The sequence below is a fragment of the Ambystoma mexicanum genome, chromosome 1q (genome assembly GCF_040938575.1).
Source record: "Ambystoma mexicanum isolate Mex_15411 chromosome 1q, UKY_AmexF1_1, whole genome shotgun sequence".
Lineage (NCBI taxonomy): Eukaryota > Metazoa > Chordata > Amphibia > Caudata > Ambystomatidae > Ambystoma > Ambystoma mexicanum.
The window spans coordinates 641,639,392-641,666,283 of record NC_090922.1 but is presented as its reverse complement, the minus strand read 5'-3'; the positions used below and the strand labels follow the sequence as shown (position 1 = coordinate 641,666,283).

Below are 26,892 nucleotides of genomic sequence, written 5' to 3'. Positions count from 1 at the left end.
CCCTCCCCTCTTATTTTTACAACTTTGACGTATTGTTGCAGTCAGAGTGACGTCTACGAAGTCTCCCTGCAACTGCAATCCTTTCTGAGAAAATGGTTCTGATTGGCTGCGAGGGAATGGGTATTCTTTAAGCACCCCATTTCTGCCCCAAGTCTATTTATATCAATCTACATTGATTTTGACGCGAAGGCTGCTGGCAGTTGTAATTTAGTTTTGGCTTCATCAGTGGTGCAATCCGAATGTACCGCATTAGTAGGTCAATGTAACATTTTGGTAGACATTAATGTAGGAATGTATTTTAAATCCTACCTTAAGCCATTTTATTCCCTGGGCTTCATTTATTCAAGGAATCCTCGATGTAGACCTTGATTGGCCCTGTCCATACATGTGCTCACTGAGCCCAGTAAAGCACTCTCTGTAGTGGTTTGAACTGGTCTAGATCAGTTCCTAGCCCTGGGTAGGTTGGCATGCTTTGTGCGAGAGCGATCCTGGGCCTTTGAAGCCAACCCAATTGTCTGGCCGGCAAAAGCTTTGTTTTAAACCCCAGTATGTGATTGGCGGACCGGTTTAAACTAGGCCGAGCTAGCGTGGGTATGCCTAGCAGTTTCAGAAGATTAGCAAGTTTATTTTCTTGCTGGAGGATTCTTTGCTGTTTGGGCCACTGCTGCATTTTTAGGACCAAATCTGGCCATATTGGTTTCGGATTTTCTGCTGAGCCTACCTCATCCTCCCTTGTCCTCCTCGCTAGATTGGGGCAGGCTTCCCGTGCTGTTCCAGTTTTCCAGACCATTTTACCTTTACTTCCCATTTTTGCTGTGTGGGTGTCTTACCTTGGTGTTGGAAGCTACCGTCACCTTCAATGGTGTTGGACCGCTAACACCCTGCATCCATCTGCTCCTCTGCCGCCCTCAGGTCACCTGCACACTAGTCTCCATTTAGGGGACAGTTTATGCGGGCATGCTGCCCATATTTGCTCATCTCCCTCATCCCTTTCACTTCTGACTGGCTGGTCCCACACGAATGAAAATCAATTATTCTTTTTGCCCGTCAATGTGATCGCTGGTCCAGGGTTCAAGTCCCTGGGTGACCGGATCCCGCTGTTCGGCCAGAAAATAAAACTCTGTACTTAACGGGTTTTTTCACCTTATTGGAATTGTATTTTCAAGAACGACCATGAGTACTTATGTCTGGGCCCTGAATTGGTGAGTTATTCTCAATACTTACCCTCAGGGAAATTATATGATAGTTTATTTATATAATGCCTATTTCTTTTATTTTGTATAGCTGAATAAATCAACTTTTCAAAAAAGAAAAAAAGACAAAACGTGATACATTTTTCAATTACACTCAATATAACAGAAATGCTAAAAGATAAAAGAGAAAGAGAAGTAAGTGATTAAATAAAAGAAATAAAAATTATGCATTTCAATTCCTGGATACATAAATCAGCTTTGTACATTCACACATGAAATTCAAAGATATTTTTTTACAACTTAATTTCACATGGCAAGATTACATCAAGGAAATGCACTAAGGCTTTTATCACAGGAAGTTTCATACTAGAAAATAAAATGCTCCAGATCTGGTTTTCATCTAATTCCTCATGCGAATTTAACAGATTATTGAAATATTTGGCACGTAGTTCAACTAGCTTAGCACACGATATTATCGATATTATCAAATGCTGCAGCGTCTCCTTTACGGTAGGAATCTCACAAAAACGGCAGTAGTTCATGTTAGCTGGAATAATATTGCGCCTAGCAAGTACTTCCCTGGTTAGCCATAATTTCAATCTGAGATGTAGGAAGTTATTCCATATAATCCCAGAAGGACATTTCAAAAGATAGCCTGCCATTTGACCCAGTTTTTATTGCCAAAGTTGCTACTATTGAAATGTTTGTATTTTAGACAAGATTCACGGTTTTCTATCCAATCCTAGCGATAGAACCTTGTCTTTGCACAAACAGGATTTTCAAGTAAGAGCAATAGATATATCAGCACCAGCCAAGGTGTTCAGTACATGATTACGCCATCTAAATGGAAAGACGTGATTTGAGGAGGGCAGATAATGGGCGACCGGACTCAAGATGTTGTTAGTTTCCAGTCCCAACAGACACTTACGAAAAAAGGTGCACATCTGCAACTTTACTCTACAAGCCAATGAATTCAAGCCTAGTTCGAATCGTAGGGTAGGCATAGGTGTACAGTTCGGGAGATGTAATACCCTTTTCCAAAATCAAGCCTCCAGCTTATTCCATATTTTATCATTAATATATAGTTTTGATTCAACACCATAGAGCAAAATCTGGATTACCTTTTGGTCATAGAACAGGAGAAGGTGTTTTAAGGTGAATTTCCCATACTTATAGAGTAGGATTCGAGCCTGTGAGATCAAATTCGTGAGTTTACACTGTAAGTTGGTCAAATAGATGTTGTCAAAAACTGTTCTGTATCATAAGCCCCAAGTATTTCTATTCAGAAACTATTTTCATGGGTTCCTTTCGGATGAACCAAGTGCAGCTATTGGATTTATTTACCTTGATCTTTGCAGACCACAATCTGCGATTTATCCAGGTTCACTATGAGATGGGACTCTTCAACATAAGTGGAGAGGGCGGATAGCAAATTCTGGAGTCCCTTTGGAGTTTGTGATATTAAAACCAGGTCGTCAGCGTACAATAACCAGGCTATGCGCTGACCCCCCAGTAGAGGGGCATCAGAGACAATTTGAAGAAATGAATTGCCCATATCAAATATGAATAAATTAAACAATATGGAGGCTAAAATACAACCTTGTTTGAGACCCAAATGAGTACTGAAAGAGGATGACAAAAGACCCTCCAAGGATAATCTCACACGCATAGTAGTCTCCGTGTGCAACTGGACCACTAGTGCTAATAGAGATAATGAACAACCAAGCAGTTTTAGTTTTTGAAATAATAATTCCCGGTTTATTGAGTCAAATGCCGTCCGGAAATCAATAAATGCAAAATACAAAGATTGTTTCCAGAATGCATACTGGGCTTTGAGCATGTTTATAGTGATGATATTAGGAAGGGTACCGAGCCTACTCACAAATCCGGATTGAAAAGGATCACTCCTAAGATGATTTTTGGTCCAGTTATTCAGATCCCTTAGAATTAGACGGCAAAAAATCTTCCCAGGCACATCTAACAGGGAGATAGGTCTATAGCTGGCCGTGTTGGCCCGTTCACCTTTCTTGTAAATTGGAATCGTGATGGATTGTTCCCAAGACACCGGTATTTTTTGAGAAGAAAGAATGTTCATGAACATAAGATATATTATATCAGCCCATATATCCGGAAATTGCTTCAATTGCATGTTTGACAAACCATCCGGACCGATTGCCCTAGAGCGACTGGCTTTATTAATGAAAAATAAAATGTAATCTTTATCAAATCTTAGATGGAATTTAGATTGGAGCTCGGGCTTATGCATTCTCAAGTCCTGCATATAGATTTGAGTAGTACTGGACCCACAGTTCTTCACTCACGTCATTGGTTTGAACTGCAACCTGATGACCTGCAGTCGCCTGATTGATAATTTTCCATGATTCTGCAGAGTTTTTACTAGCCAGTAGTTTTAACATGTTGCTACAATCACTTTGATATAATTTAGCTCGCATCCCTCTTAACCAATTCCTGTATCTGGTTTTAATATGGAGTCAGAGCCATCGCTCTCTTGTCACCTGGGAGCTTACAGGCCCTCCCTCTTTTCAGCCCGAACCAATGCTTTCCTCATTCTTATTTCATGATCAAATATATGTAAATGAGGTATTTGTTTTTGTTTATGGATGGTGGAGGCTGGCTGAAACAACTGCATTAATTCATGATAAATTACATCTGAGCCTTGTGTGCGAGTAGCTTGGCACTTTAGCTGAGCGTCATAGCATGACCTAAACGCTTCCAAGGAAGACTCCGTCCAAATTAACCTATTTCTTGCTGTGTTTACTGTGATGGTGCCCATAAGGTATTCAGGTTTCCCTTGTGTCATATTGGGTTTAAAAAGCCATGTCACGTTAAGCATGTTATGATCGCTTGCTTCGGTGTCAATAACTTGAAAAGATTTTACTTTATTCAGCATAGTTGTATTAACATAGATGTAGTCAATAATTCCCTTACTAGAGGCTCAATGCCAAGTTGCCCTAGCAGGGGTGTCCTTGAGACAGGAGCCATTTTGCATGAACAGGCTTCTGGACTCTACAAGGCTTGTCCATTTAGCAAGGCGCGTTGTTTCAGATTTCCGTTTTGGGCCCAAACAATGAAGATTCAGATCACCAGATATAATTATAGTGTCCGAATTACCATCCAAAATAATGAGGTCCAAAGCTTTGTTCATTGAGTCCAAAAACCTGTCATCAGTACTACCCAATGGATTCCAATACACGTTGATGAGTGCACATGAAAAATTGTGTCCAGTGAGTCTGGACATTTGTATGAATGCATTTGGAGAAAACTATGGTTCTGCCTTTAAAGGTGAGATTTGCTTAACAGCAATTAACAAACCGGAGGCAGGACGCCCAGAGAAAACTTTGACCGCTGGAGTCAGGAGGATGTCATAATATTCCACGATGGGACGCTAGTGAGCCAAGATTCTTGTGTTAGTATTACATCGTGGTCTAACAGATGGGTAGCCTGGTTGTTCATTAAATGCCTATACCCTCTAGAATTCGAGCTAATCAAGGACAAGGGAATTTCGTGAAAGCCCAGATGCTATCATTGTGTATCTTTTGAGTCGCAGTTGCTTTGTTTATTATTTGTATGTTGTTGTATGATTTGCTTCATTGTTTCATATGATGTGCACCCGGGGGAACCTGGGCTTGCTGAAATGATAAAACCGAGGTCTAAGAGCGGAGACTTTGCTGCCCACATAGTATTAACTGTTAGGGAGAATTCTCTGTTTAGGCTGAATTTCCTAACCTAGTGAGTCCCCCAGCAGCTTTGCTGGATTTTTGGGGTTTATTTTTTTTTCTCCTGCCAAGAGTAAGACTCTTTTACCCTCACTCTTGGACACGATGTGAGTGTGTTCCTTGGACTCTAGATGTGTTTAATGGGCTATGGGGTCTTTTACTCCATAGGGCTTCATGTGTTTTTTGTGATGTGTGTTACACAGCACCCTCAGTGCAGTAACACAGGGGTGTCATAGTGACCCCCCAGTATGGGGGCGTGGCCTGGAGCCGATGGCGAGCGGAGGCTGATTCGCCGAGCTCCGGCCGAGACGCCGTTTCCGAATCTTTTTTCTCCGGCTTAAGTGGGACAGCAGCCCGCTGAGAAGTACGCAGCGGTGCGTGAGGTGATCCCGCACAAAACCTGCTCGAGAGGTCGGATTCTCCGGCCCCCTGGACGGCAGCGCAGGTCTTAGAACGCGCTCCCTCCCCCTACCGCGCCTGGATCCAAGATGGCACCCCACACAGCTTAGCGGGGCCTCCGCGCGAAGTACCCCCCCAGCACATTCGGCTGGGGACACTGAGGAGGAGCACCACAGTGGAGCTGGCCTCCTTGCAATATCCGACTGTGGTCGGCACCAGACCCTCGCCCTTCTCCCCCCTCACCATGCCGGACGACTCCGGTCGACACTACGTGCCGGAGTCTCGCACAGCGAGAGCCGCTGTATCTCCGCAGCTCCACCGCGGCACAAAACACATCCCGGAGACGGCGGCGAGGGTCTCCACGCAACGCCCGACCGCGGAACATTCCAGACTCTCGTTTTTCCTCCCCTCCGCCGGCGACCTACCAAAAATAAGCACGGCACACATCCCGAGGAAGGGATCACGCGGAGGCACCACTAGCCTCTGCCCCCCTGGCCCACTTCCATCTACAACGAGGCCGCCGCCAGGAGGCGGGGCCGGAGGAGCAACGGCTGCTGGGTCACTGGGATACGCCACCTCACCCAAAGGATCGGTTCCGGCTCAGAAACCAGAAACGACTCGGAAAGCTACAACGGCGGAGCCCTGGGAAACGAGGTGCGTCAAGCCACGGAACAACTGTGAGTGCGGCCCCTGTTGCTCTCCCCAACCACAGCCTGCATTATCTCCGCAGCTGGGCCACCCAATTGGACTCACACACCAAGTGGTGACAACTCCTGCCCTAAGCGCTCCAACACTATCACCCCCGAGTCCAGGGGCAGCGACATAGGCGCCAAGGTGGCGGATAAAGCATCTGAACGCACAGTGGAATACATTACTCCAGAGCGCTGCGCCCCGGACAGCTCCTAACCACTGACAATAATAATCTTTCAGGGCACAGCCCACTCTAGAACTCCATTCCAGGCCACATAAGCGAGTGGCCCTGACCCCTACCCCACCAGTTTCAGGGCTCCAGGGCAACCGCTATTGCGCCTCTAACATGGCCGCTAAAAACAAAACCAGAGCTGCCACCATGGACTCCTTTGTCTCAGCTCGGGCAAAGACTCCCACCCAAGCCAGGGCTGGCTCCACCGAAATCATTCGCCCACACGAGACGGAGCCCAATGATAATCACTCCCAGATAATGGACGCTATTGCCTCATTAAAGACCCATATAGACTCCAAGATAGATGAGTTCAAAATAGACATACAACTCATTCGCCAGGATGCCCGCAATTTAACGGAGAGGGTGACGGCAATGGAGAAATCTACAGAGGAAAAGACCGGGGCCACAGCAGCCCTACAATCTGAAGTCTCGAACCTGAAAAGGAAGGTCGCATTCCTAGAAGAAAGGGCAGAGGAAGCCGAAGGTCGGGCTAGACGGGGGAACATCAGGATCCTGGGTATCCCGGAGGGGAATGAAGGCCTGAATACTACGTCCTATGTTGAAACCCTGCTGCTACAGGAGATTGGGGCCGGCAAGTTGACCCATGGATTTGCGGTGGAGAGGGCCCACAGGTCCCTCCAGAAACGACCTCCCCCCGGCTCACATCCACGTCCAATAATAGCCAAGATACTACATTTCCAAGACAGAGAAACTATATTAAGATACTCCAGGGAAACAGGCCCTATCGTACAGGGCGACTCTAAGATTTCCATATACCCTGACTGTACCCAGAAAGTGCAGAGGGAGAGAAACTCGTTTGTTCCGATTAAAGCAAGGCTTCGCCAACTGAACCTTAAATACAGGTTGCTGTACCCGTCCCGCTTGAAAGTCATCCACAAAGGGCGAGCAATATTTCTCGAAAATCCGGAAGCAGCCAATATGTGGCTAGAGGACAATAACCTTGCCGACGGTGGGGATAACCCAGGAGAGGACGACTGAACCCCGGGGGAGGAAAACTGGACCCCAGGGACCCTCCGCACCACCCACACATGAAGCAAAAACAGCCGGACCCAAGAAGGTAATCCAATTAACAGTATATCGTATGAAAACGACCCTCGTTCGGCCTCGCCGCCTCACAGCAGCCCCACCCCCAGCGGAAGATCCAACCGGGCTAGTTCGATCTTTTTTGCCCGACCCAACTCGCGCCCGATTCCCGGATGGGCTTAGACGGCGCGGGAGCGCCTGAGCACCGCAACAGAGTTGTAGTCGCTGGGCGCACCAGTTTGAGTTATGTTATTAGTTTAGTTAGTTTCGTAGTCTTCGTCCCATTGATGCTTGAAAATATCGAGATGGTCACAAGAAATGCTCCAGGAATTGACGAATCAGTGGTCCATCGCCTACAGCCTACCAACCACGCTTTGATGCCGCACCAGGCCACCGTAATTGTCCCTCACGCCAAACCCAGAACACTGAACCAATGGCATCACAACTCAAAGTGATGACATGGAATGTAAGGGGAATGGGCTCGTACCTCAGGAGGAACCGCATACAGTCTTATCTGAGGAGGAAGAAAGTCTCGATTGCGATGTTACAGGAGACGCACCTCACCGAGGACGCTCTGTCCAAATTGGCAGACCGATGGGAAGGGACAGTGAGGGGATCCCCATACTCCAAATACGCAAGGGGTGTGCTAATATGGATAAACCCGAATGTGCCTTTCCAGTTACACGGATGTGAATCTGATAAGGACGGAAGATACGTAATAATGTGGGGAACTATAGAACAGACCCCGATCTGCTTGGCTAACACATACTTCCCACAACATGGAATCCCGTCTTACCTCAGTACACTGAGTCCCAAGCTGGCACATCACCGAGGCCGAACCTTCATATGGGGAGGAGATTTTAATTGTGTCATGGATACAACTATGGACAGATATCACTTTCTCCCCCCCCCCCCCCCAATCAAGCAATCCTGCAACCCGTACCATGGCGGAGACACTGGACCAACTCAATCTAGTGGACATCTGGAGGATACAACACCCAGCTGACAGGATCTACTCGCATTACTCAGCCCCACACAGCGTCTACACAAGAATAGATTATTTGTTCATTGATCGGGACCAGGTCCCGCTGGCGATAGCCACAGAGTACCTGGGCAGATCTATCTCCGATCACTCTCCGTTAACCATGCAATGGCGGCAGAGGGGACCCAGACCCCCGATCCCCATGTGGAGAATGCCTTCCGCGACATTAGAGGACTCACAGTTCAGAGAGGACCTTGCTGAGAGACTAGAGGAGTACATCGAAATCAACAAAGGATCCGTGTCCACTTGGAGCACACTGTGGGAAGCCATGAAGGTGGTTACCAGAGGAGAAATCATATCAAGAGCTGGTGGCACCCGCAGGCAACTAAAGACGTCACTTGAGGCCCAAGAATCAGAGATCACTCGTCTAGAGTCCACTCCTGACGCCTCCCCAGAGGTCGAAACGAAACAGAAAGCAGCCCGAGAAAAATGTCAGCTCTCCTGGGATAGGCTGGAAAAATTCGACTTTGCCACGTACATCGCTCGATCCCACAGGGAATCAGACAAACCAGGTAGGCTGTTGGCCTGGCTGTGCAGAAGAGAGCACCCTAAACACCTACCAACGGAAATAATAGACACGGAAGGTGCATCCCACAGGACACAGATGGGGATCAACAAAGCATTTGCTGAGTTCTACTCAAAACTATACGCGCATGAAGCCCAGATCCCCACCACAGAAATATTAGATACCCTGGAAGAGATTTGCCTACCCCAAATATCCAGCGAACAGAGAACTGAACTGGACATGGAAATCACTCTCGACGATGTAAGATGGGCCATCAGGTCGCTCGCTACCTGCAAGACCCCTGGCAGCGACGGACTCACACCGGAATTTTATAAAGCATACGAGCCCATCCTCACCCCCATCCTACACGAAGTCTACCAGGAAGCTTACGCAAATGGGATCCTCCCCAACACCATGAGAGAAACTATAATCATCCCCATGCTCAAGCCCCACAAACCGCCCACTGATTGCGACTCATATCGACCCTTGGCCATGCTCAACTACGATAGCAAGATCCTCACCTCAATACTGGCCAGCAGACTTGCTAGAGTGGTAGCGTCTATAATTCACGAAGATCAGAACGGATTTGTTCCAGGGCGCAACACCACAGCTAATTTAAGGAGGCTTCAACACATCATGGCCGAAACTCACGATTCTGAGGAAGACCTAGCGATATTGTCGCTTGACGCCATTAAGGCCTTCGACTCCATCTACTGGGAGTGGCTGGTGGAGGCCTTGCGGGCTTTTGGCTTCGGAAATGGCTTCATCAGATGGGTCCAGGTTCTCTACAACTCCCCAGTGGCCAGGGTCAAGACAGGCAGAATAGTCTCAGAACCTTGGGAAATACAGAGGGGCACGAAACAAGGATGCCCACTTTCGCCCATGCTGTACATATTGGGGCTGGAACCGATTGCCATATACTTCCGTCAACAGCTCTTCGACGCCGGCATCAAGGTGGGCAACGTTTATAACATAATATCATTGTACGCAGATGACGTTCTCCTGTATTTAAAAGATCCCGAGATCAATGCACCGACAACACTGGAGGTACTCGACAACTACGCGAGATACTCTGGAATCCAATTTAGCAGACACAAATCCTCAGCATTCCCCCTGGCCAGATTGAGAGACGTTTTAGCAGAAGACCTCCCAAGTATAGGGATAAAATGGCAACCCGAGAAGTTCAGGTACTTGGGGATCAAAGTCAGCCACACCCCACAGCTCACACATGAGCACAACACAGAAGTCGCTGTCACCAACCTCCGGCGATCTATAAAATTCTGGTCCAAACTCCCACTGGCAATGGTGGGGAGAGCGGCGATTGTCAAGATGATAATCCTCCCCCGATTCTTGTATTTCTTTGTGAACATTTGCCACTACGTACGGCCTCCCTTCTTCAAGAAATTGGAGGCCATCATTAAGGACTTTTTGTGGGGACCCCACAGGCACAAACTGTCACTAGCTACACTAACCCTGCCGCATAAAGAAGGTGGAATAAAACTTCCAGATATCCAGCTCTATTACCTGGCTGCCCAGCTCAGTCACATCACGAGGTGGCTGTCAGACGAACCTTCAGCTGAACTGGGGCTACTGAAGCAACCTCACACCAACTTAATTCCCAAGGAAACCCTATGGCACCCCCTTTGCCGCTCCCCGGAAGCCCCTTTAGTTGTGGGGCTTGGCAGACAGATATGGGCCAGGACTTGCTACATTAGGAAGGTGCAACACCCGTACTCTCCAGACCATCCCATGATGGCAGATGTGTGCAAAACGGAGACAGACCTTACCATAGCAAGGAGGTGGGAGGAAGCTGCAATATATACATGGGGAGACGTGTTTGAAGATGGAGTGTTCAGGGACTTTGAATCGATACAAGATATCGAAGGACTACCCAAAGGCCAGTTCCTCTGGTACCATTGGCTCAAACAAACCGCCAAGAAGCAGTGGCACTCCTGGCCAGAGGAATCTACCTCTGACCCTCTACTACAGGAAATGTATGACCTCTCCGATGGTTGGAGACCGGTCTCCAGGTTGTACAACAAGCTCATCGATAAACCTAACCCTAAGGGAGCGGCGCTGAGGGCAAAATGGGAAGCGGACCTCGTAGCCCCACTCACTGATAAAGAATGGGAAAGAGCATTAATATTCCCCAAGAAAGTGTCAAGAAACTCCAGATTTGGCCAAATACAGCTGAATGTCCTTTACCGAACCTACATGACTCCCCACAGAGTTGCCTCGTTCAACGCGAAGGCCCCACCGGTGTGCCCATGGTGCGGGAACGACAGGGCAGACATGATTCACATGTTCTGGACCTGCACTAAAGCGATGACACTCTGGTCAAAAGCCAAGCAGTCCTGTAGAGACGCCGGAATGGAGAGATATGAATGGTCACCCGGAGAATGCCTACTGGGTACATACCCCAGACCAAGCAAATTCAAACACCTTGTGAAGCTAATGGACATTTCATGTATACTTGTTAAAAGGACCATAGCGATGGCCTGGAAGACACCCGCAGGCCCCAGGCACGAACGCTGGTTAAACAAAATGGCGAGATGGACAGCTGCAGAAACCAGAGCCTGGCAGGAAGGAACTACATCCAGTGGGGACGCCACAAGCGGCACCCTGGTCGCCTGGAAAGCTCTTCTGATGGACATGCACTTCGACGCGGACCATAAGCCCCCCTGAACACTTGTAGTGTCTTGTAGTAACAGGTTCCTATCAACACTATGCAGATGTCCCCTGAAACTGTTCCCCTCCACTCCCTGAGAAGTCATACCCTGGACTGAATCACCATCTCGAACCTCACATGTTACATCACACGAAGACTACTGTTGTTTAAGTTGTTTTTCCTTTTGTTTACTTTAATCCATAAGTTTGTATTATCTCACTTTTATCATAAAACCAATAAAATACTTGGGGAAAAAAAAATAGTGACCCCCCAGTATAGACTCCATACCCTGGGACTGACTACTGTCTCCCAGGGCATGTAAAGTCACCATTGACTTTACTAGTCTTGAATTCTGAACAGAACCAGTACAAAACCATCACATTGTGGACGTACTGGCTGGGGCAATTCGATTGCCCCGGGGTCTGCTAGTCGAGGGGGCACGTCTCCGTCCCCCCCCTGATCGAGTTTTGGCTGGTGGCAGTGGATACTACTTTTTATATTCAACCGCGAATATTTCTCTATGGGATTTTCCCATTGTTCGAGGCTACTATCTTTATTTATTTAATTACGATAGCCTCGAACATACCGCTGGTTTATTTAATTATTATTAATTCTCCGGTTGGTATTTTTTGCCAAAACTCGGTTCTAAAATGGCATTTGTGTTCTCTTCTGTGACTCCAAACCAAGTCGAGCCCTTTGATCCACTTTTTGGCGGGCTTCTCCACAGAAGCCCTCCAAAGTGGTGCCACTCTGTCTGGGGTACTTAGGAGGGGTGGAGGGGGATTTAGACACCCTGGACTGAGTTGCCTAGGCAACTCAAGTCGCACTCCGTCCTGATTGGCCCAAGTGGTGAGCCGGCCAGCTCACCACTTAGCATGTTTGAGTGACAGCTAGGCTGAGTGAATGGGGGTTTTCTGCATAAAAGCAGGGCTTTGGGGACTGGAACTTCAGAAGTCGCCACAGGACCTAAGAATCCGACGAGAAAGAAGCTGAGCCGACCTACCACGACGACACCTCCGGTGGAGCCCTGCTGGACCGTCTCACCACTTTTCCCAATGACAGAGGAGATCTCCCGCCGGAGAGTCTTCTTCCTTTGACTGGTGGGAATAACCAGTTTCACCGTCTTTTCGCCTTCCCGACGCATCTCGTGGCCGCCTTGCCTGTGCCAAGCACCCCGGCAACCGGAATACCACGTTTTACCACGACCGCAAAATAAAGGGTAATACCTTTAACTGGAAAACTCTGCGGCTGGTTTCTTCCCTGGCAGCGCAACGATCTTTCCTCCAAGTCGAGATCTTCTCTTCCCCTGGACGACGCCGAGACTTGCACCAGCTGCCAAGAACAACTGCCACCGCTGGAGGATCCTTCCCACTTAAGGTACCATGTTCCGCCTGGCTTCCCTTGCCACCGACTGTACGGGGTAGATTTAGCCCCCGGCTTTCGAACCTGGGTTAGCCTGTGACACCCTGGCTAAACTTTTCTGAGCCTCTCTAAACTCTTTTCGAACTCTCTGCAAGACATTCAAAGCCTAGTGTAACTGTGTGATCTTGGGCGCATTTGTGCTCTGCTCTCTCTAAGAGTGGGCCCAGCCTATGGACTTTGGCTCACAAGTGACTTTTGCTCTTCTGCCTTGCTAGACGTGTTCCTAAATCTTAGAGTGGTGTATCTTCACATATTCTGCCTTTTTCCCTCCCTTTTTCATGAACTTATTGGAGTGCCATCTATAGTTAAGCGCTCACCTGTGTCTGGAAATAAGTGGTGTTAACTAAGACTTGTCTGATAAGGAATAAGGGTTGTATATATTATAATAGTAACTGTGTTTAGAGTGTTTTACAATAAGAGTGCTGGAGTATTTCAAACAGTGTGTTTTTAAATAAATAATTATATACAATGATACCAAAGCTCTGGTCAGTGTTTGCTTGTGCTGTTGTGTCTGAGTGCCTATTGTGTATACTTTGCATACTGCCTAACTCTTCTTGAGGGAAGTCTGACTGCTCAGCCACAGCTACCAGGTAAATCTGGGTGGTACAGACTGCTACCAAGTGGGTTTACTGCTAACACCTGTAGTCCTAAATATTTTGCAGTGTTCCCAAAGGGAACTGCACAGGTTTCTGCCTAACATTAACTACGACCCTCGAGTTTATCCATAAATTCACTGAAGACCATTTCAGCCGATCAGTAAATTCCACTTGCTCGATGTCAAAGGTACCAATATCATCGAGCTAGGGAATTTCACTGAATATAGCTAAAACTGAGGCTCGATTCAAATGATATTGACAGGCCGGGGGGGAGGGGAGGGGTCGACATTTGATAGATAGTGAATGAACTGCAGGCCGCTTAGCGCAGGGAATTAAGTTTTTTTGTTTTGACAAGATACGAGGGTTATGGAGTTTTGTATTCTGAGACCCAGGCACACTACCTTTTATGGAGGAATGAACATAAAAAAACTTCAATAGTGTGGATTTGATCAGTTCTTCTATGTCAAGTGAGGGAGAAATATTGGTTGATGGCTCTTTGTCTTGCTTTGAGATTGAGACTGTAGCGCCGGTTGCGAAAGAGAGGCCAGACTCAATCGCACTTGCAGTCTCGCATGTCACCAAGCTCAGCTACTAAGGTGCTGGTTTGGAGGCCATATATTCGTCCACTTCTTGTCTTATTTCTCTACGGCGATCTGATAAACTCTGGTCTTCCAGATCTAACGTGGATTTTAAACAATGTACTTCGTCAGTTTGTTTTTTGCTAGTGTCTTTGTCCACAGCAGCAGCTGCACTTATCAAGGCATTCAATGGGCTATATGAATTGACAGCAGGTATCTGTTCTAAAGAGACCTTGGCTTTCTTCGCCTGAGTTTGCAGCAAATATTTTTTTGCTATGGCTTTGGAAGCAATTTTAGTAATTGTTAATGGGAGAGAAAGATTTTTAACGAACAATTTGGTTTGGGATGTTTGTTTAGCCACAGATCTGATATTTTTTGATTTCTTGGATGAAAGACCTTTCGTGTTCCCTAATTTCGCAGGCAAATCAAATACATTAGTACTTGTGCCACCAAAAAGTGCATAATTCGTTTTTTTTTAGGGTCAACCACAGGTTCATTTGTAATGTTTGCCAAATCAGTGACCGGGTTCAATATTAAAGGAATGCTCTTGTAATTCTGCAAAGGGGCGCCAAGCTTCATTTGAGTTTGGGAGCTTACTGACTTTTTCAGGATGGGCAACATGGTTAATCCAGCTGAAGTCTCAAGTTTGTTTGTAATAGAAAGTTGCCCAGATAGAATCTGATTTGAGTTGGTGAGAATGAACATCAGCCTTATTGGCTAAAGCTTCAAACAATTTGGCCAGAGACAGAATAGCTGTGTTATTTGGGGTCAAATCAATTCCGGTTAAAGCATTTTGACTTTCAACCGGATCAACAGCAGCCGAATAATTGACCCCAGTTTTCCGTGGGGTTGGAGCAATAAATGATAGTTTCTCCACTGAATTAGCAACACTAATGTTTGTAAATAAAATCGGAGATTTAGAAACATTTTCAGATAGATTGTGAGCAGAAAAACATGATGCATTCGTATCTAAATCAATTACAGCCATATCACCTGGAATAGTTATTTTAGACAATTTAGAATTAGAGATGTCATTATCAGACGATACACACAAAACAGGTACTTTGACAGATGATGCAACAGGAACAGTTAACACATTATTTAGCAAAATGCTGTCTGTTAAAGATACGTTTTCTTTATCAAAGGTTACCGTTGGAGCAGTCGTGATCACATGCTTTGTTTGTCCACCAGGTGTTTCCACGTCCAAGGAGTCATGTTTACCAGAATGTCCATGTGGAACACTATTTTGAGGACAAATAAATGAGGCGATTGTATTTCCGAGCATCGAGTTGACACAACCGAAGTGTTTTCTCCGTCCAAATCGATTGGGTCCAAATGACTCGCGACAGAAAGGTCTAATATCCATACCTAGTAAAATTTCAGCTTTTGATCTTAATTTGGGTTTTGTTACACCCATGCGAGGTGTGGAGCTTAGGCGAGATCTTTTTGTTGGACAAAGTGGTGAATTGGTTAAAGAACCTTCACCATTAGTGCAGTGCAAAGCAGTCACTACGGGCATGCCCGATTTTAAAGTAGTGATGCCTCGTTTCATTATGCAATTAAGGCAAATCCGATCACAAAGCACAAGATCCTGTAAGAAAAAAGAATGAAAACCAGAAAATGAAGACTAAAAACGACTGCCTAACCACTAACCGTGGCAAAGCAGCAAAGCGGGACTTACAGGGGCTTTTACGGGTGCACGCGCGAATGTGTTTATATAGCCCCGCCCAGTAAGTCTACAACAAAGTGCCTAAACAAAAGAAAGAAAAACGTATCAAAGTCTGTTTATGCAGAGGAGTGAAGTAAATATGCTTCCTTGTATAGCTATTCACCTGCTGGGGCTTGAAGTCCGTCCTTAATGCAGCGCAGTTTTCAATTCCAAAGAGCAAGAGCAACCTGCGGCAAAGCGGGATTTACAGGGGCTTTCACGGGTGCGCGCCTATACACAATGTGTTTCAAAGCGCTTCAAGGCCAGAGAGGGAACAAGGGAAAATGCAATGACATTCTTACAGGGCATGAACAGTAAGGATGTGAAATTAACTATCGTACTCGGCCGGACGATAGTTAAAAAAGCTAAGACATAGATAAGGAAGGGTGGGGGAGAGTGGGAAGGAAATGGAAACAGACCGGCAACTACCGTACTAGGGCGGGAGGACATTTCTGGTAGAGCCGGAGAAAAACAAAAAGGTGAGGGAGAGGGGTGCAAAAAAAGGATGTGAGGAACAAAACAAGCAACTATCGTACTAGGCCTGACGACATTTCAGATAGTTCTGGAGGGAGGTGGGGGGTGACGGGGGGTCTGAAATAAGTAAGGGTAGGGGGAGGAGACAGACGAGGTTGCTATCATAATAGGTACAGGGACAATGCTGATAGAGTAAGTGCATAGAAGAAAGTATAGGGGAGGAGGGGAGGAGTTAGGAAAAGGGAGAAAGGGAGAGGAAGAGAGAACAGAGTAGGCAGTTAAAAAGAGTCGAGAAGCAAGAAGGGAGAGGTGAATATGATTGCAGAAGTCAGTAGTAACACATAATGTTGCAGCCAGGATACAAAATGAAGATGGGCACAGCATGATTCAGGGCCACCATGAGTACAAGATGCAAAGGAAGTCCAGGATGAGAGTTGAGAAAGGGAGACACACTGTGATACAATGAAGTCCATAAAAGTCAAATCCAGCATTGGCCACAAGACGGTGAAGGTGAAACCAGAATGTGCCAGGACAGACACCTGCAGAAGTAGGCTGAGGGGAGGGAGGGGGAGGGGGAGCAGGGTAGAAGAATCAGCAAAACGGGCAACACCTGTGTGTGTGAGAAGGGTGGGGGGTACAAGGCAACATCATAAGGGTACCAGAGGGGGTTGGGGGGTGGCCTGTGGGGACAGAGGGAGTAAACACATGTTGGTGCATGCTTACCTGCTGTCTGAGCAGGGGGGTCGGGCCCTGGGTCCTACTGGCCCGAACAGGTCCAAACAGGAATTGCCCTTTTCTTCGTCTGCACTTCGCCTTGGACGCCCGGGCGAGAGAGGCCCTTGATCTAAGAGTTAAGATCAGGAAGGAAGAGGCAGGGCTAAGAAGGTGGGCGGGGCTTGCTAAGTGGAGTAAAGAGTGGCAACCAGGAAGGCACCAGGAGGGTGGGTTTAAGGCCAAGTGACCTAGATCCACTTGCACCTGCTGCGCATCTGCAAAGGAAAAGAGACTGGAGGGCTCCTTAAGTAGGGAAAAGAGCAGCAAGCAGGAAGGCACAAGGTCGGCGGGGCTTGCTAAGTGGGGAAAAGAGCGGCAACCAGGAAGGCACCAGCTGGGCAGGGGTTAGGCCAGGGGACCTAGATCCACTTGCACCTGCTCTCCATCTGCAAAGGAAAAGAGGCTGGAGGGCTCCTTAAGTAGGTAAAAGAGCGGCAGCCAGGAAGGCACCAGGTGGGCGGGGCTTAGGCCAGGTGACCTATATCCACTTGCACCTGCTCTCCATCTGCAAAGGAAAAGAGGCTGGAGGGCTCCTTAAGTAGGTAAAAGAGCGGCAGCCAGGAAGGCACCAGGTGGGCGGGGCTTAGGCCAGGTGACAGATCCACTTGCACCTACTCCCCATCTGCCTTGGATCCCCCTTGGTATAAGACTTCTGCAGTTGTGCTTCCACCACATTTCACCATTGATTTACAATAGGGGCAGAGTCCTGCTTGGCTGCATCATCTCCTGGGTCTTCTCTGGTTTGCCCTGGGTGGCTTGTCAACATCTTGCACCTGTGGAGTAGAACCGGGACTTACCTGGCTTTTCACAACCCTACTGATATTGTCATGAATTCCCTCGGTAACTTTAAAACTGTTCTGTAAGTGACTTTTAGAGGTGCCTACTGGACAATTACATTTCTTTTGGGTTCCCTCATGGTCCATGCAGTTAAGGTCCAAAGACTAGAATTTTAGCTGATGTGCCCAATTTCATCTACATTTTAAAGTCTAGAATTGCATTTTTGTTTAAGAAATGCATTGTTACAGTCCCTTATCTATTGTCTGTCCTAAGAATGTAGAGTCCTAGTAGCATTTTGTGAAGTCCTGCTGTAAGCTCCTACAATTAAAACACCTAGTTATTGTGGGCCATCTCTGAATGTTCTAGGAGTGTAATAAATACTAGTGGTTAGTGCTGTAAATTTTAATAATAATAATAATAATAATAATTGGCACTTATATAGCGCTACGAACCCTCAGGTATTTGAGCGCTGCTTATTATTACCCACGGTGTGTGGTGCTTAAGTTACTCACCGTAGTGACTAACATACTCTGAGTTCTTAGTCCCTTTTCCTCCATACTGCATGGGCGTCCCTCGCAAGGGACGGGAGACAGAACCTTTTTCACCAGAAAGAACCTTCTTCCCCTTTAAATTTAGAGGCATGCAGGGGTGCATCCTTGGGAGCATGCGCTGCCCTGACTCCGCCTTCTGGCGCCACACCTCAGTCCCCATAGACACATCGACAATAGATTTAACATTTTCTAATGACACCAGTTTTATCAGGGGGAGGTTGGTGGGACGTATGGAGGAAAGGGGACTAGTGACTAGAGTACGTTAGTACGTCCCCTTTCCTCCATACTGCATGGGTGATTACAACCGATTGTAGTCCCAGGGTGGAGAGGAGACCCTCCTTAAGCAAACAGGTTCCTAAGAACAGCCTGTCCAAAAACTGCATCTGATCTAGAGCTGGCATCCAAACAGTAGTGCTTGCAGAAAGCCGGAGGGGTGGCCCATGTGGCTGCTCTGCTTATGACTTGCCAGGGGATATGCCGCTGGAAAGCGATGGCAGTTGCCTTGGCTCTGGCCGTGTGGGCATGCATGTTGGCCGGGGGTGGCTTATGCTGTCCTTCGTAGGCTTCTTTGATGGTTGAGACCATCCAGCGGGCTTTGGAGGCCTTGGATGCCCGATACCCCGGTCTTGAACCTCCAAAGGTGATGAATAGAGCGTCCGACTTGCGGAAGCTCTTCGTGCTGTCCAGGTAGAATTTCAGTGCACGCCTGACGTCAAGGCAGTGCAGAACTCTCTGCGCCTCGTCTTTGGGCTCAGCAAAAAACATGGGCAGCACAATTTCCTCGTTCAGATGGAATGCGGAAGGCACCTTAGGAAGGAAGGTTGGGTGCGTCTGCAGGACTACCTTGTCCTTGTGAAACGTAGTGTATGGCAGAGGCGACCAGCACCTGAATTTCGCTGATTCTGCAAGCCAAGCTGAGGCCGACTAACAATGCTGTCTTAATGGTGACCAGCCTGATGTCTGCGGACGCCATTGGTTTGAATGGTTTGTGCGCCAAAGCACCCAAGACTATGTTGAAGTCCCACACGGGGTGTCGCTTCTTGATGGGTAGGTAGAGCCTGGCGAGACCAGTCAAATGTTTCTTGACAATCCGGTTGGAGGAGGAAAAGCTCTCCTCAGAGTTTCTGTAAGCCCCAATGGCTGCCGGTAAATGCAGCACGTGTCCACCTGTACGCCGGAATGGGCGAGAGGCGCCGAAAAAAAGAGCATGTCGTCCATGGAACATGCCAGAGGGTTAATGCCCTTAGAGTCTGCCGACTGGCAGAACCTGGTCCACTTGCTCTTATACTGGGCCCTGGTAGATTTGCTCCTGGCACCCTGTATGATCTCTAGATTAGCTTTAGAGAGGCTGAGATGTCCTAGCGTGACCTGTTCAGGAACCACGCTGTGAGGGCTAATTTCTCTGGTGCGGGGTGGATGACCCTGCCCCCCTGCTGTGCCAGAAGATGTGCTGGGCCCATCGGCAGGCGCATGGGAGGCCTCTCCGAGAGGCTGAGCAGCTCCAAAAACCATGGCCTGGCTGGCCACCATGGAGCTATTACGATGATGCCGAGGAGGCGAGATGCCTTGATCTTGCATATCACCCTGTGAATCAGGGGAGTGGGTGGAAAGGCGTATGCTGTCATTCGATCCCACTTGATCTGAAAGGCATCAGCCAGGGAGCCCGGGCCCTGACCCTGCCAGTAGGCGAACCGTTGGCACTTGTTGACCCAGGAGGCAAAGAGGTCCACCTGTAGGGTGGCCCCATTTGTGAAAAATCTCCTGCAGCACTAGGTCGTTAAACTGCCACTCGTAGTTGCCCGCTCCCAGTCTGCTGAGCCTGTCTGCCTCCAGGTTGGATTCCACTGGCAGGTGGACAGCCGTGAGGAAGATTATGTTCTCTAGGGCCCATTCCCCACATGCTGACTGTCAGCCTGCACAGTGGGGCGGATCTGGTACTTCCCTGCTTGTTGATATGGGACATGCTGGTCGAGTTGTCTGTCTAAATGAGGACGACCTTTCCCTCGATGACCGGGAGAAAGGCCCCGAGCGCCAGCCAGATGGCCTTCAATTCCAGCCAATTGATGTCGTACTCCTGCCAGATCCAGTTGCCATGGATGTAGTGGTTGTCCAGAGCGGCCACCCCAACCCTGGAGAGAGGAGTCTGTGGTGATGGTGACCTGTGGTGTAGGTTGCCGGAAAGGCTTGCCCGTCCTCAGGTTGCAGTCCCTGGACCACCATGTGAGGTCTGGGTTAAGTGATAGAGGAACGTTGATCCTCTGACTGATGGACCCGATCCTGGTTCCAGGATGCTGCAAAGTGCAGCTGTATCCTCCTCATCCTGAGTCTCGTGTGGGGGACGACCACGAGGACTGCTGCCATGAGACCCAGTAGGTGTTGGTACCACCAGGCAGAGGTCACTTCTCTGCTGAGGAAGTGCACCGTGGCTCTCTTGAGTGCCGTGATCTTGTCCTCCGAGGGTAAAACCTTCTTGTAGCACGTGTCCCAAATGAGGCCCAAGAAGATCAGTGTCTGCGTGGGCTGCAGCTGTGACTTCTTGAGGTTGAGAGAAAAACCCAGCTCGTGCAGTGTGTTTATAAGAGCATGGGAGGTATGGTGTCCTGCTTCTGGAGATGTAGCCCTGACAAGCCAGTCGTCCAGGTACGGGTAAATGTGGTGGCCTTGCAACCTGAGGAGGGCCATCGTGTTCATAAGCCTGGTAAAGACCCTGGGGGCCGAGTTGAGGCCGAAAGGGAGCACCTTGTATTGGAACTGGTAGCCCATGATCCTAAATCGTAGAAAGGAACGATGAGGCTGCCAGATTGGGACGTGTAGGTACGCGTCCTTCAGATCCAGTCTTCATTGCACAATGTCTCCGCTCTCAAACCTGGCGTAACCATCTTGAGTTTTTGTAGAGGCAGGGAGAGGTTGAAGGTGGAAAGGTCCAGCACAACTCTCAGGCACGCCTGGTTCTTTTTCTGAAAGGCAAAAATCCTGGAGTAAAAGACCAAGCCTCGCTGGAAGGCTGGGACTTCCTCCACTGCCTGGCTCTCAACGAGCAACCGGATCTCTGCCAAAAGAGTTGCTGTCCCAACCTGTGGGAGTGGAGGAGAGGGAGGGAGGAGGGAGAAAAGGCTGGGATAGGGAGACAGTACCCCGTGGAGACTACAGAGAGGATCCAGGGGTCTGTGAAATTCTGGTGCCAAAAATTAGCATGGAGAGTGTGACGCTCACCTGGTATCCACGGGGATGTCACTCAGCCTGTTCTGACCTCTTACGACCTCAAACCCTTCCCTGGAGGCTATTCGACTGGAGACTGGGCATCGTTTTCTTGGATAGTGTGCTCTCCGTTCTGATTCAGCGCAGGGGCGCGTTGATTGATGCGGGCTCGCTGCTGCCTAGTTACTTCACTGGCAAGAGTCCGACAGCTAAGTATAATGAGTCTTTTGAACAGTTCTCCAACTTCGTTCCTTTCCTTCCTTAGATGATGGCCGGCATCCGGGGATGGCGGCGTGCTGCTGAGATGAGTAGTGCTGAAGGTGATTGAGAGCGCGATGCACCCCTTTCGTATTTGCATTGAACTGATTTCTTTTTCTGTGTCTTTTAGGTGCTGCGACATTTTCAGCGTGGATGCCGGTTATGAAGAACAAATGCGGTGGGTAAGCGCGGTATGCAGCGCCTCTAGATGTTTCCACGCTAACCTGGAGTGTCTTTTCCCTCTTGCAGATGGATGAGAAGTTCCAGAGACAGAGTTCCCCCAGAGCGGCTGGGATTCAGGTAAGCGTTTGAAGCTCGTACAGTATTTAAAAATAAGTGAAGATTTGCAGAATGCTTACTAATGCCTTTTTTCTGTTCTTTTCCTTAGGAAGCGGCGTGCCGGGATGGGAATGACACCGCCGAAGATGCCCACAGAACAGAAGGAGCGATGACTGATGGGCAGAAGCGCCGCGAGGTAAGCATCGTCCACAGAGAATAAAGCAAAGTCTTGGAGAGATGGAAGAGAAGAAGAGCAAGTGTCGAAAAAGAGAGTAGCGTCGAAGTCACGAAGGTCACGACGTGAGTAGATTGGAGGTGAAGAATTAGCAGTAGTGGAGTGTGAGAGAGGAGAAAGGGAGCGGAGGCTGGTCCGGTATGGGTACCGGAGGCTGTGGCGGAGGCTGGTGAGGAACCGCCTGCACAATCAGCTGGGGCGCCGGAGCGGGCTGCTGACGCTGAACAGGGACCGGGGGAGCCTGTAGTGGGGTCTGATGCGCTGGCGGGACAATTGGAGGGAGCAAGTCCCTGATGGCGTCCCTGAGGATGACCCCATCTGTTGAGATTTCATAAGCCCGAGTAACTTTTCAAAGAATCTGTCCTCACAGGCTGAATTGGTGGTAGGCGATATTGACGGGGTAGAGGGCGGCTCCTGGGGTAGAGGGCGCCCATATGGGCGCAGCAAACACCTGCCTTGCGCAAAGGAAGGATAAGCTGTAGGCCACGTACCTGGTTGACACAAGTCCCACCTCAACACACGGTCCTCAGCCTGCCTTCCCTGTAGGGGCATCGGCCAGATGTCTGGATTTTCTGGGGCGGCGGACATCTTGTCAAGCTGCCTTCCACATGCCTGTGTCATGTTGCTCGGCTCACTGGGCCCCACCCCGTCCCGGACTCTTGAGTGTGGATCATGGGGCCTACCCTGTTCCTCAGGCCTAGGCTGGGTAGGCGTTATGCCCTTGGCCGATCTGCCGGTAGAACTGCGTAGAGGCGCCCCCTCTGACATGATGCCGGTACTAGGGCGTAGCCCCTCGGGTGAAGACCTGGTAAAAGGACCTTCCAGTCCCTCAGCACCTTCACCGGGAGGATCTGCAGATCCCTCAATCTCTCAGCCGGTAGCTGATACAGCCTCGGTACTTGTGCTGGTACGAGGACCTGGGCGGTCCCTCCGGCGTGGGCTAGTCCTTGGGAAGGAGTCTCGGTTGCGGGGTGCACTGGAAAAGAGCAGCCCTTCCTTGAGCTTGGATCAATGATAGACGAAGTCCTTTAGGTTCTCTGGAGGCGATCTGTGGAAGTGCTCCCTCCACCTGGCCAGTCTGTTCTTCAAAGACCCAGAGGAAAGCGCGCTGCAGGCGGTACAAGATTGCCAGCCGTAGTCAGGGCCAAGGCACCGTAGGCAGAGGGCGTGGGGGTTTTTAGTAGGAAAGAGCCCGTCGCAGGATGGACACCTGCTGAACCCTGTAGAAGTCGACATGCGCCGGGGCGGAGCATGACGCCTAAAGACAGAGAACCTGAATGATAAAAAGACAAGAAAAGACAAAGAGAAGAAGTATCCACACGTGGAATTACATGGCCGAAGCCAAGCCCAGGAGTGCTGGTGAATTCGGCCCGTTCCCGTCGACGCGGAAAAGGGGACTGGGGATTGGCACCGGAGGGCGGAGTCAGGGCTGCGCATGCTCCCTGGCCGCATCCCTATGCGCCTCTAAATTTAAAGGGGAAGAAGGTTTTTTCTGGCGAAAAAGGTTCCGTCTCCTGTCCCTCGCGAGGGACGCCCATGCAGTATGGAGGAAAGGGGATGGGAATTAAGAGTATTCCAAACTATTCTGGTCTTTTGAATTTCGGTTTTTTCGTGTAACCACTTTCTTTTGTTTCTCCTGTAGCTTTATAGATTTATTGTGTAGTACACGTTTGGTTCACCAATGTCCTATTATATTGGGATTTTTGTTTGTGTGGAATCTTGTGTACTGATTTGGACTGTGTAAATGCAGGATTTCACCGTCTAGGTCCCTGGGTCTCTTCCCTCCCCCCTTAACTAAATGTTTAGTATGTGAGGAATCCAGGGATTCGTCACCTCTTCACAAGGGACTAATGCGGTAAACCTGCTAAGTTTAACACCCCTCACATAACAGAGCAAGCGGGATCTCTCTGAGGGTGACCCCACCTTAGAGGACAGGAAATCACAAGATAGGGATAATTGTTATCCTACCTTATCCCCAAAAAACAACAGTCTTGCTTGACACCTTGCAGACACAGTCCGTGTCTGAATTGAGAACACAGAGAACAAACACGCCAATTTTCGGGTTGAACATAAAGATATGATCCGTACTAAGGAAGAGAGCGAGTAGCTTGCGGAGCAGCAGAGGTGGGAAGACCGCCTCCTCGCAGTTAGGTGTGTTCAAAGGAGGCAGACTGACACCTGGCGTGGAGCTCAACTGTGCAGAGAGAGACTGACAGGAGAGGGAGAGAAAATTGCTTATAATAATCATATGCTTTATTTGCTCTTCCAGACAGAATACGGATAAATGGAGAGGGGTGGGGGGGTGAGAAGCGGTATACAAACAGGACCCATTGGATTTTTATTTATACAGCGCCAACTGCAATACAGAATTACTTTGGGGCACCCTAAGGAGGAGGTGGGGGGGCAGGGGACAGACAACATAATAAGAATTACAAAAAGCTAACTATATACAGGTATTGGTACATTCAGATCAGAGAAGGCCATTGTGGTAAGGGGATCGAGCTTCAAGTGCAATCGATTGGAATAAAGTAAAGTAGGCAAGTGCTGGAAGTGGGCAACAGCATTTTGGGGAGGAGGGTGCGGAAGAGGTCCCAGTGACCTGGTACAAAATTAAGCAATGGAAGAAAGAAAAAGTATCTGCAGCAGTTCAAGCAGACTGTAGTGACAGTCTTTCTGGTGGGTATGCTTCTGTGAAAAGGTGGGTTTAGTTTTTCTCAAATATTATAAAGCACTCCACTTGCTGTGTACTGTGTAAGGCAGGCGTCTCCCGCACTGATAAGAGCGCTGTGCCAGGCAGTTTCCTAAAAGGTGCAAGTCAATGGTTTTGTAGCAGTGGAGGATCTCAACGTCTTGATGGGCGGCATGTTCATTTAAGCAGCTACATACTTTGGCGCCATAACCTGGAGCGTTACCTTCTATCACGTGGGGGCACGTCACTGGTTCTTCCCGGGCCGTTGTCTCGTAGCTTCTCGATTAATGCTCTCAGCGGGTCGCTCTGTGTTCCCTGCTTTTCTGCGTTGGCGCCGTGGCTTATTGGGGTTTTCGGTGTCGGCGTAGTTTACAGACCACACGATACACCTCCCTGAGGTCAATACACCATTAGCCTGGATGCAGCTTCTGCATAGGTCGGTTCTCAGCTCCACGACGGGAGTTCTTCTGAGCCTTCCACGTTCTCACAACCAGCTTCTTCGGTTTGCTTCCTCCTTCCCAGGCTTGAACTTCTGTGGTTGACAGGCTTCCCAAAAGGTTCTCCCAATATTGCTTTTTGTGGTCTGTAGCTGGGTCTTCCCCCACCGGACTGCCTGAGTCCCTCTTCTGTGTCGATGAGGTATTCTCCATGCTTCCTCAGGGCCACCTCTTCTCAGTTCTTTTGGGAGATGGCTCATGATCACTGTGTGTTCCACCTTGTGTTGGTATTGTCATGTTTTATATAAGGAAAGGCTGGAGCATAGCAATAACAGAAAGTAGTCTTCTCAGGTTGGTTCTTGGAAGACCAAGGATTTCATGGTATCAAATGTAAGGGGTTTAGGGAGTTCAGTCACAGAATGGGAGTACTTGTCCCCATGAGGGGAAGTCTCTTCTGTGAGGTCCTGCATTCCGCCACCCCTAGGGGGATTATTGCGTAGCGGGCTCAACTACCTACCCTCACAGGTAAGGGCTCTAATCTGGGGAGAAGTGACGAGATCCTGTGAATCGTCACAGGCGGCAATGCAATTAATGATGACCAGAGCAAAGTTTGGCGATTTTTCCACTGTGATCAGAGTATCATCTGCATAGAGCTGAATATGTGTATTGAAGAGGTTTAGCAAGTCATTTTATGTAGCAGTTAAAGAGGAATGGAGTGAGGACAGAGCATTGGAGACACCACTCTAGTGGTGAAAGGTGTAGAGCAAAAGGAGCCTAATGTAACTTGAGCAGCTCTACCACGAAGATATGAGGATAATGATAAAAATAACAAATAAACCCCTTCAGCAATTCCCTGCATAGGGGTAGCAGCAAGTGGGAGTTCACCAGGAGAGACTCCACCTTAGGGGACAAGGTTTCCCGTTCCTGTGACAAACTTGCTAGACTAGGTCACATGTTGGCATATATCTACCATCTAATAAGCGAAATGGTTTCAAGTGCCGATACTTGACTAAAGAGAAACTAATTTACACCATTATGAGGAAGAAAAGAAAATTGTCCCTTTAAATAAGGACCTCTAATTAAGTGGGATGAGTACATTGAAGGAGCAGATGCCGAACGAAGAGGAGAGAACAGTACATACACAGGCAGGGGATGTCCATCCATCTGCACTTTCAAGTCCCGGAGTGGTGTCTTTGTTCCATGTCTTGGCCTAAAACAGGATTGTCTGAGGCCTAGTAAGTGGTTTACCTCCAAGTGATTCCCAGGCTAATACCAAAGGAAGAGCACAAGAAAACCCCCCCCGGGGTACAAAATCCTCCCATCCAACATCAACCGCCACCCTCGAGGGATGACACGCATGCCTGGTTCGTGGAACTTCAAGATAAGTTCATGACAACGGTACAGGA

The 26,892-nt window shown here is 48.6% G+C and overlaps 1 protein-coding gene across 1 annotated transcript in view; it reads right to left on the bottom strand.

Annotated features, from left to right (window-relative positions):
- The window catches only part of KIF14 (kinesin family member 14), a 1,355,767-nt gene that overhangs the window by 1,047,707 nt on the left and 281,168 nt on the right, over window positions 1-26,892 (bottom strand). The window lies entirely within an intron of this gene.